Source organism: Trichechus manatus, unplaced genomic scaffold (genome assembly GCF_000243295.1).
Source record: "Trichechus manatus latirostris isolate Lorelei unplaced genomic scaffold, TriManLat1.0 scaffold00098, whole genome shotgun sequence".
Taxonomy (NCBI): Eukaryota; Metazoa; Chordata; class Mammalia; order Sirenia; family Trichechidae; genus Trichechus; species Trichechus manatus.
Window position 1 is genome coordinate 973300 of NW_004444034.1, and position 10408 is coordinate 983707.

The window sequence follows — 10408 nt, forward strand, 5'->3', positions numbered from 1 at the left end:
TTAGGCCAGAATAGAATTGCCCCTTAGGGTTTCCAAGGAGTTGGTTGGCAGCTACAGCTCTTAACCACTGTGCCACCGATGTCATTAAATTGCTACTAATCTTAATTTTTAGAGTTCTAGTAGAAAATTACATAAAATAGCTAAACATTTAAAGACAAATTCAATAACCCTAAGATACTGAGAAAATTGCTTAACAACGATTGAAACAAAGGTTCAAATGGAGACACAGTTGCAACATCACTATCACAAAATATTCCACATAGGCTGAATTTGGACAGCTGTTAAGGATTATTTAGGACACCTGAGGCTACTAAGTCTAATCATAAGAATACGAAGTAATTAAACAAACTATGAATTAAGAAGACAGGAAAGCTTTGAATTTGTCTTTGAGTTCAAAGCAGAGATACGATATTCCTTCAGTTAGCGCAGCCTTGTTTAGGCAAACATTTGTATAATGACTACAGCTTCCAAACTACATCTGCCTTAGCATCCTTCTTGTCTCAGTGCTTTATGGCCTTTGGAGGAATAATCCTCCCCATCAGAAAAATTTTGGTAACCTGGGATCTTCAAAGCACAATGCCACATCTTAGGACTCCTTTATTTTTGAATGGGGTAATCATGTATTTAAAAAGAGGCAGAAGTGAAAGAACCTACAGAAGATCATTGCTATATTGAGGCATATAAAATCATTGCTAATGTTTACTTCTCCAAGTCAGGCTTGAGCCAGGAGACTGCAATGACTAGGCCAATACCACAGAGTCAATAAAAAGCTCTCAAGTTACTGCAAGCCAGACTGTATCTTGTTTTCTTTTAAAATACTCCCAAGATCCCCAACGTGGGTAAGTATAAAGGACTAAATTTTTTCCGTCTAATTTCCTTAAAAGACATATGACTAAAAAAAGAAAAAAAAGGCATATGACTATATAAAGCAAAAATTACTACACTATTAAGGGACTATAAAGTAGGTAGGTATAACATATATGACAACAACAGCACAAAGTTTGTTGTAAAGTTTCTTAAATTTTACATGAGTTGGTACAATATTAATGCTAAGTATACCATGAAAATTAAAAGATGTTTATTGTAATCTCTCTAGAGCAACCATGAAAAAAACAATGCAAAGAGGAATAGCTAAAAATGCAACCCATAAACCCACTGCCGTGGAGTCTATTCTGACTCATAGCGACCCTATAGGCAGAGTAGAACTGCCCTATAGGGTTTCCAAGGAAGCAGCCGGTGGATTCGAATTGCCAACCCTTTGATTAGCAGCCAATCTCTTTAACTACAGCCTCACCAGGGCTCCAAAAATGCAACAGATAATTTAAAATAGAATACTATGAAATACATTTGATCAAACCACAAAAAGGCAGGAAAGAAAACACAAGACAACAAAAACCAAACAGAACAAATAGAAAGCAAATAGCCAAGATGATAAACCTAAATCAAACTATATTAATAGTTAAAAAAAAAAAGCAAGACCCAACAATGTGCTGCCTCAAGTCTTTAAATGTAAATATTCTGTTTGAAAGTAAAAGGATAGAAAAAGATACACAATGCAAACAATAAGGCATGAGAAACTGGAATAGCTAAATTAATACCACATAAAATAGACTCAAGGAATACTTGCAGATATAAAGAGGGACATTTTATATTGATAAAAAGAGCCAAATCACTGAGAAGACATAACAATTACTTATTCACTTAATAGCAGATTCAAAACACATGGAGCAAAGAGGCAGCGTCCACATGGCACTATAGACAGAAGCACCATGCCATCCCTCTGCAGCAAAGACCTGAAAAAACTAAGTAAAACAGACACAAACGTCAATCCTGGAACCCTAAGCATCAAATGAAGGAATAACTCAATCAAGCACCAAATGGAATAAGAAACTAACAGAGAAGACAGAAGGAGGAGAGCTACGGAGTGGAGGTCCCCTAACAGCTAACGTGGCAGGGATTCACCATTTTGGACTACAGCCACCAAGGAATGCAGACAAGGAGTACAGGAAGGCAACTTCATGGAGCTCCCAAAAGGAGACAAAACACCTGGTAACCAAGGAGGATAAAAGCTTTCCCATCCCCCACCCTTCTTCCCTCTACACAGCCTCTGCCACTTTCCAGTGGGCCACAGTCACTTGGCAGGAGAGACACCAGCTGCCCGGGACTGCCCCACCCCCACCAGCTGCCCCTTCAGTGCCATTTTGGTTTGCTTGTTTGTTTTTGTTTGCTAATTTTTTGTTTTTTTTTTTTTTTTGCTTTTTTTGTTGCTTCTCTCTCCCTTCCTTCATTTCCTTTCTCCTGCCCAGCTAGCCCTGTGTGCCGTCCCTGCCTTCTTGACAGGGTGTGCCACACAGCTCGGCTAGAGAGCCACTGGCACACAACCACCTCAGGTTTGCACTGCCCCACCAGCAGGCTTCCTCAGCACCATGATTTTATTATTTTTTTCCAGTTTCTTCTCTCTCTATCCCTTTCTTTTCTCCAGCCCACATAGCCCTGAGAGCTGCCCCTGCCCCTTATAAAGTCATATGCCTTTTTTTTCTTTTTTTAGTCATAGGGCAGGGGCAGTGTTGCACCACTTGGCTAGAAAGCCATTGGCAAACAGCTTCCCCAGGTCCAGGCCACCCATGACGGCCAGCTCTATTCAGTACCATATTCCTTTCTTTGTGGTTTTTCTTCATTTCTTCTCTCTCTATCCCTTTCTTACTTTCCTTTCTCCCATCCCACCTGGCCCCGTGTGCTGTCCCTGTCCGTTCTTGATGGTCTTTGCTACACTGCTTGGCTGGGGGACCACTGGCACATGGCCTCCCCAGGTCCGCACTACCCCCACCAACTGGCTCAATCAGCGCCGTATTTTTTGGTTTGTTTGCTTTGTTCTTTTTTTTTCCCTTCTTTTCTGTTTCCTCTCTCTCCTCTCCGTCCTTTCCTTTCTCCCGCCCACCTAGCTCTGTGCACCTCTCCCACCCCTTCTCAAAGGGCCATGCTGCACTTCTTGGCTGGAGAGTCACTGATGTACAGCCTCCCTGGCTCTGTGCTGCCATCACTGACTGGCTCCTTCAAGCACCATTTTATTTATTTTTTGTTTGATTGTTTGTTTGCTTTTTTGTGGTTGTTTCTTCTCTCCTTTTTTCCTTTCCTTTCTCCCATCCATGTAGCCCTGTGCGCCACCCGCCCCCTTCTTGGTGAGCTGTGCTGTACTGCTCAGCTGGAGAGCCTTTGGCACACAGCCTTCTCAGGTCTGCACTGCCCCCCAGGGCTGGCTCCCTCAACGCCATATTTTTTATTTTTCTTTACCTTTCTCCTTTTCTTTCTCCCTCCCACCTAAGCCCTGCCCTACCTCCACCCCTTCCTGACAGGCTGTGACATGCCACCCTGTGAAAGAGACATCGGCTCACCGCCACCTCAATTCTGACCCGCCCCCAACAGCCAGCACCTGCACCAACATATTTTGTTGTCGTTACTGTTTTTACTTTACTATATTTTTTGTTTGTTCGCTTCTCTCTCTTCCCCCTCTTTCCTTGCCATTCTCCCATCCACCTAGCCCTGTGTGCAACCCACACCGCTTCTCAACAGGCCAAGCCATACTGCTCGGCTAGAGGGTCACTGACACATGACCTCACCAGGTCTCCTCCACCCCCACATGCCAAATCCTACAGCGCCAGCATTTTATTTATTTTTTCCTTCTTTTTTTTGTTTTTGTTGCTCTTTCGCTTCTTTTACTCACCCACTTAACTCCACACATCACATGTTCTCCCTTCCCTCATGCCTATCTGCACTGCACGCAAAGCGTCGTGCCCCCGAGCGGCACTGACACAATCCCCTGGACCCCGCCCTGCACGGCACCCTAGCCCCACCCCATCAGCCCCAGTTCGTGCCACAAACTACCCATCCCTGCACTTCCCCCTTCACTGGACCTGCCCTGCTGTACCATGGCTGAGAGACCACTCCTGCCCACCTGGACAAGGTGGTGAGAAGCATCGTGCCCAGCTGGCCTTCCCAGGAATAACCAAATAAAACAAAAAAAAGCAGGATGAAACAAATCTATAATCAGTAAGTGAAGAACATAATTCCTGAATGTCTCAGAGATAGCAGATGGTATCAAAACATATAAATAAAGCAGGACAGTATATCTCTAGAAAGCGACCAAAATAAAACCCAGACGACATTTCAATAGAAGAAAAGGCACTAGAACTACCTGACAGGGAATTCAAAACACTAATATTCAGGATTCTCCAAGAGATGAAGGAAAATGAAGATAAAAATAAAGAAAAAATACACAAAATCAGGAAAACACAGGCAAAGCAATGGAAGAATTCAGGAAGATACAGGAACAAAATGTCAAAATAAACAACAAGAAATCATACAAAACCAGCAATCAGAGGTCCAAAAGATAAACAACAAGATTTCAGAAATGGACAGTGCAATAGGTTTTAGGAGCAAAAATGAAACAATGGAAGACAGGATCAGCGAAACTGAAGACAAATCCTTTGATCCCACTCTGAGGAAAAATCAGAAAAAAGAACAAAGAAAAATGAAGAAACCCTGAGAATGATGTGGGATACAATCAAAAGCAAATATCTGCATGTGCATGTGATCAGAGTTACAGAACAGGGGGAGAAAACATAAAACACAGAAAGGATCACTGAAGATTTGCTGCCAGAAAACTTCCCTAATATCATGAAAGACGAAAAGCCAACCATCCAAAAAACTCAACGAATCCCATACAGGATAGACCCCAAAAGAAATTCACCAAGACATATCATAATCACACTTGCTAAAACTAAAGACAAAGAAAGAATCCTGAGAGCAGCTCGAGAAAAACCAAAAGTCACATACAAAGGCGAAACAATAAGACGAAGCTCTGATTACTTGGCAGAAACCATGCAGGCAAAAGGATGACATACATAGAACTCGAAAGAAAAAAACTGCCAACCAAGAATAATATATCCTGCAAAATTCTTGCTCAAATATGATGGTGAAATTAAGACATTTCCAGATAAACAGAAATTAAGGGAATATGTAAAACCAAACCAAAATTACAATAATTATTAAAGAGAGTCCTTTGGTTAGAGAACCAACATCAGACAACAACCTGAATCTAGGACACAAGACAGCATCAGCCAGATACCAACCTAGGTAATGAACTCTCAAGGATAAAACAAAACTAAAAGATTTACAACAGGGCACCAGAGAAGTCAATCTGTAAATGACAACAATGTAAGAACAATAAAACAGGAATAAATGGTGTAGGTATAGACTTTCAAGTGGAAAGGAAGTTAAGGCAATATCGAGTACTAAAAGACTGCTTTAAACATAAGAAGACGCGGTAAACTTCAAGGTAACCACGAAGAAAATTAATAAACCTACTTATCAAAATAAAGAAGAAAAACAAACTCTCGGTAAACACAAAATCTACAAAAACAAATGAAAAAAAGAATCCACAAACAAAAGAAATTCAGCACAGAAGAGTAAGAGGAACAAAGTAAAAGTCAGCACCACAAAAAAAAGCACTACAAAATGACAGCAATAAACTCACACCTATCAATAATCACACTGAACATAACTGGCTTAAATGTACCCATAACAACACAGAGTGACAGAATTAATTTTAAAAAAAAAAGAAAACAGGACCCATCAACATGCTGTTTACAAGAGACACAAAGACACACCTTAGAAACAAAGACATAAATATATGAAAAATCAAAGGATGGAAAAAATATATCAAGCAAACAACAACCAAAAAAGAACAGAAGTGGCAATACTAATCTCAGATAAAATACACTTTAAAGTAAAATCTACCATGAAAGACAAGGAAGAACATTATATAATGATTAAAGGGACAATCCACCATGAGGACATAACCATAATAAATATCTATGCACCCAATGACAGGGCTCCAAAATACATAAATTCTAACAGCACTGAAAAGAGAAATTGACAGTTCCACTATAACAGAAGGAGACTTTAACACACCACTCTCGGTAAGGGATGGAACATCTAGAAAGAAACTCAACAAAGATACGGAAGATCTAAAGGCCACAATCAACTAATTTGACTTCACAGACATATACAGAACACTACATCGAACAGCAGCAAAGCATACATTCTTTTCTAATGCACACGGAACATTCTCCAGAATAGACCACATCTTAGGCCACAAAGCAACCCTCATAAAATCCAAAACACAGAAATAATACAAAGCATTGCCTCTGATCACAATGCCATAAAAGTAGAAATCAATAACAGGAAGAGCAAGAAAAAAGATCAAATACAGGAAAATGGAATTATACCTTGCTTAAAAACAACTGCACAACAGAGGGAATCAAAAAATTACCAGAATCAAATGACAATGAAAACACATCATACCAAAACCACTGGGACACAACAAACGCAGTGCTCAGAGATCAATCTATAGTAACAAATGCACGTATCAAAAAGAAGAACAGGCCAAAACCAAAATCTTGGCCCTACAACTCAAACAAATAGAAAGAGAACAGCAAAAGAAGCCCACAGGCACCAGAAGAAAAGAAATAATAAAGATAAGAGCAGAAATAAATGAAATAGAGAACAGAAAAACAACAGAAAGAATCAACAAGACCAAAAGTTGGTTATTTGAAAAGATCAACAAAATGGACAAACCACTGGCCAAACTGACAAAAACAGGAGGGGAAGCAAATAATTCAAATAAGAAATGAGACAGGAACGTTTCAACAGACCCAACTGAAATAAAAAGGATGATAACAGAGTACTATAAAAACTATATTCCAACAAATTTGAAAACCTAGGGGAAGAGGACAAATTTCTAGAAACATACTACCTACCTAAATTAACACAAACTGAAGTTGAAAAAAATGAACAGACCCATAATAAGAGACTAACAAGTAATTAAAAAAAAAAACTCCTAACCAAAAAAAGAGCCCTGGCCCAGACGGTTTCACTGGAGAATTCTACCAAACATTGAGAGAAGAGCTTACACCAGCATTACTCAAACTATTTCAGAACACAGAAAAGGAAGGGATATTTCCCAGTTCATTTTATGAAGCCTGACAACACAACCAGGCAAAAACACTACAAAAAAAGAAAATTACAAGGAGGGGCAGGACCAAGATGGCAGAGTAGTCAAATGCTTCCTGTGGTCCCTCTTACAATAAAGACCAGAAAACACAAGCAAATAGATTATATATGACAATCTAGGAGCCCTGAACATCAAAGGCAAAGTTGAGGAATCAGACTGAGTGGCGGGGGAAGGAGAGACAGTTCAGAAGCAGCGAGGAGTTGCCAGATCTGACCCAGTGGGAACCAGCACCCTGCAGGCCAGATCGGCTGGTGTGCACGATCAGGCAAGCAATGGCGCTCGGGATGTGTTTTCCACATTGGGAGAGACCAAGCAACAGAGAGTCTACTCTGGCCTCTGAAACTAGTGAAAAGCAGCACTCAATCGGCAAAAGATAAGTACATGCATCTATCCCACCGCACGGATCAAAAAATACCGTTTGGGAAGAAACGTGCTCCCATTTACCTACCTCCTCCCCACTATGCACTGGGTCGCCGGCCAGTTTCAGCAACTGACCTGTCCCCTGGACCAGAAGCAGGACCTGTCACGTGCCCTGAGCCATCCTCCCAGCCTTGGAGAGGGAACAAATTAAAAAACAGGGAAAAAATAATCTGCCAGCTCCCCTAAGTCAGGAACTCAGGGCAAGCACAACTCCTTTGCCTGGGAACAGGCATAAGGGGTCCATGAACTTTGAATGCCTTCACCCCTGCATAGACTTGTGTGGGCCCATTTCAACAGAGTAGCTCCTCATTAGCGCAATACAACAGGGTATACACCTGAAGCCTAACTTCAACTGTATCAGCTATATGGTGTATGCAGTGGCAGGTCTGTGACATTTGACACCGCTCTGCCCATTAAGCAGGGTCCTCACCTACCCATCTGAGGAGCCTGAGGACTGGTGGCTCCACCCACACCATCTAGCCACCTGTAACAGGAGTCCAAGAATAAGTGCTTAGAGGCAACAGCACTGGGTGCCCACAGTCCAGCTGCAAAACACACCCACCTACTCACTCTAGGGAAAAGGGACACACTTTCCTCCCAGACACTCAGGGGCAGCCATCAGCCCCTTGCCTTGCTCAGTACGTGACCCCCTACTGCAGCCAGATACCTGTGCCTACTCCAATCACCCCTGCCCATCTAGGACTATAGGTGAGAGCCTGCACTACACACTTGGTGACCAACTATGTGGACACCTGTGCTGAATCCACACAAGAAAAGTAAATGGACTCCTAAGCTCACATACCTAGCAACAGATCTAACCACCTGGTGACAGGACGTTAGAGGTAAAAATGTGCCAATAATCAAGCTAGCTCACACAAGCAGCCTATTTGGGCATATCAAAACAAAACAAGAAGCTAGGACACACTAAGAAAACATAAATAAATATAATAACTTATTGATGGCTCGGAGACAAGTCAATATCAAATCACATGAAGAGGCAGACCATGATGGCTTCAGCAAGCTCCTAAAACAAAGAATAAAAGAATCTTCCGAAAGAAGAGAACTTCTTGGAATTTCCAGAGGCAGAATACAAAAGATTAATATATGGAACTCCTCAAGATATCAGGAAGGAGATCATGCAAAATGCAGAACAAGTTAAGGAACACACAGACAAAACAATAGAGGAACTTAAGATTATAGAAGACCATAATGACAAATTCAACAGGCTGCAAGAATCCATAGAGAGACAGCAAACAGAAATCCAGAAGATTAACAATAAAATTTCAGAATTAGACAATTCAATAGAAAGTCACAGGAGCAGAATTGAGGCAATGGAATTCAGAATTAGTGAGATTGAAGATAAAGCACTTGACATCAACTTATTTGAGGAAAAGTCAGATAAAAGAATTTTAAAAAATGAAGAAACCCTAAGAATTATGTGGACTCTATCAAGAGGAATAACCTACAAATGACTGGAGTACCAGAATGGGGGGAGGGGGGGATAACAAAAAATACAGAGAATTTGTTGAAGATTTGTTGGCAGAAAACTTCCTTGATATCGTGAAAGAGGAGAAGATACCTATCCAAGATGCTCATCGAACCCCACATAAGGCAGATCCCAAAAGAAAGTCACCAAGACATATTATAAACAAATTTCCCAAAACCAAAGATAAAGAGAGAATTTTAAGAGCGGCTAGGGATAAACGAAAAGTCATCTACAAAGGAGAGTCAATTAGAATAAGCAAGGACTACTCAGCAGAAATCATGCAGGCAAGAAGACAATGGGATGACACATATAAAACGAAGGAAAAAAAATTACAAGCCAAGAATTATATATCCAGCAAAACTGTCTCTCAAATATGATAGGGAATTAGGGCATTTCCAGATAAACAGAAGTTTAGGGAATTTGCAAAAATCAAACCAAAATTACAAGAAATACTAAAGGGAGTCCTCCGGTTAGAACATCAATAACATCAGATAACAATCCAAGACTAGAACACGGGATGGAGCAACCAGATATCAATCCAGATAGGGAAGTCAGAAAAACAAATCAAAGCTAAAACACTGTAAATAGGGAAACAGAGACAGCAATATGTAAAAGATGACAACATTAAAACAAAAAAGAGGGACTAAAAAAATGTAGTCATAGATCCTTCATATGGAGAGGAAGTCAAGGCAATATAAAGAAATAAAAGGTTTGTTTAAACTTAGAAAAGTAGGGGTAAATATTAAGGTAACCACAAAGGAAACTAACAATCCTACACATCAAAATAAAAAAACAAGAAAAACATAAAGACTCAGCAAATACAAAATCAACAACAATAAAAAAGATGAAAAGAAAATATATAAAGAAAAACAACTCAGCACAAACAATTAAGTGGAACAAAGAAACTGTCAATAACACACACAAAAAAGACATCAAAATGACAGCACTAAACTCATACCTACCAATAATTACACTGAATGTAAATGGACTAAATGCACCAATAAAGAGACAGAGAGTGACAGAATGGATAAAAAACACGATAAATCAATATGCTTCCTACAAGAGACACACCTTAAAGACACAAACCAACTAAAACTCAAAGGATGGAAAAAATATATCAAGCAAGCAACACTCAAAAAAGAGCAGGAGTGGCAATATTAATCTATGACAAGATAGATTTTAAAGTAAAATCCTCCACAAAGGATAAAGAAGGACATTATATAATGATTAAAGGGACAATACACCAGGAGGACATAATTATAATAAATGTTTACACACCCAACGACAGAGCTCCAAAAATACATAAAACAAACTCTAACAGCACTAAAAAGATAGATAGACAGCTCCACAATAGTAGTAGGAGACTTCAACACATCACTTTCAGTGAAGGACAGAACATCCAGAAAGAAGCTCAACAATGACATGGAAGA

The 10408-nt window shown here is 40.1% G+C and overlaps 1 protein-coding gene across 1 annotated transcript in view; it reads right to left on the minus strand.

The window, feature by feature from the left end:
• HINT3 (histidine triad nucleotide binding protein 3) overlaps nucleotides 1–10408 on the minus strand; it is a 38249-nt gene that overhangs the window by 8300 nt on the left and 19541 nt on the right. The window lies entirely within an intron of this gene.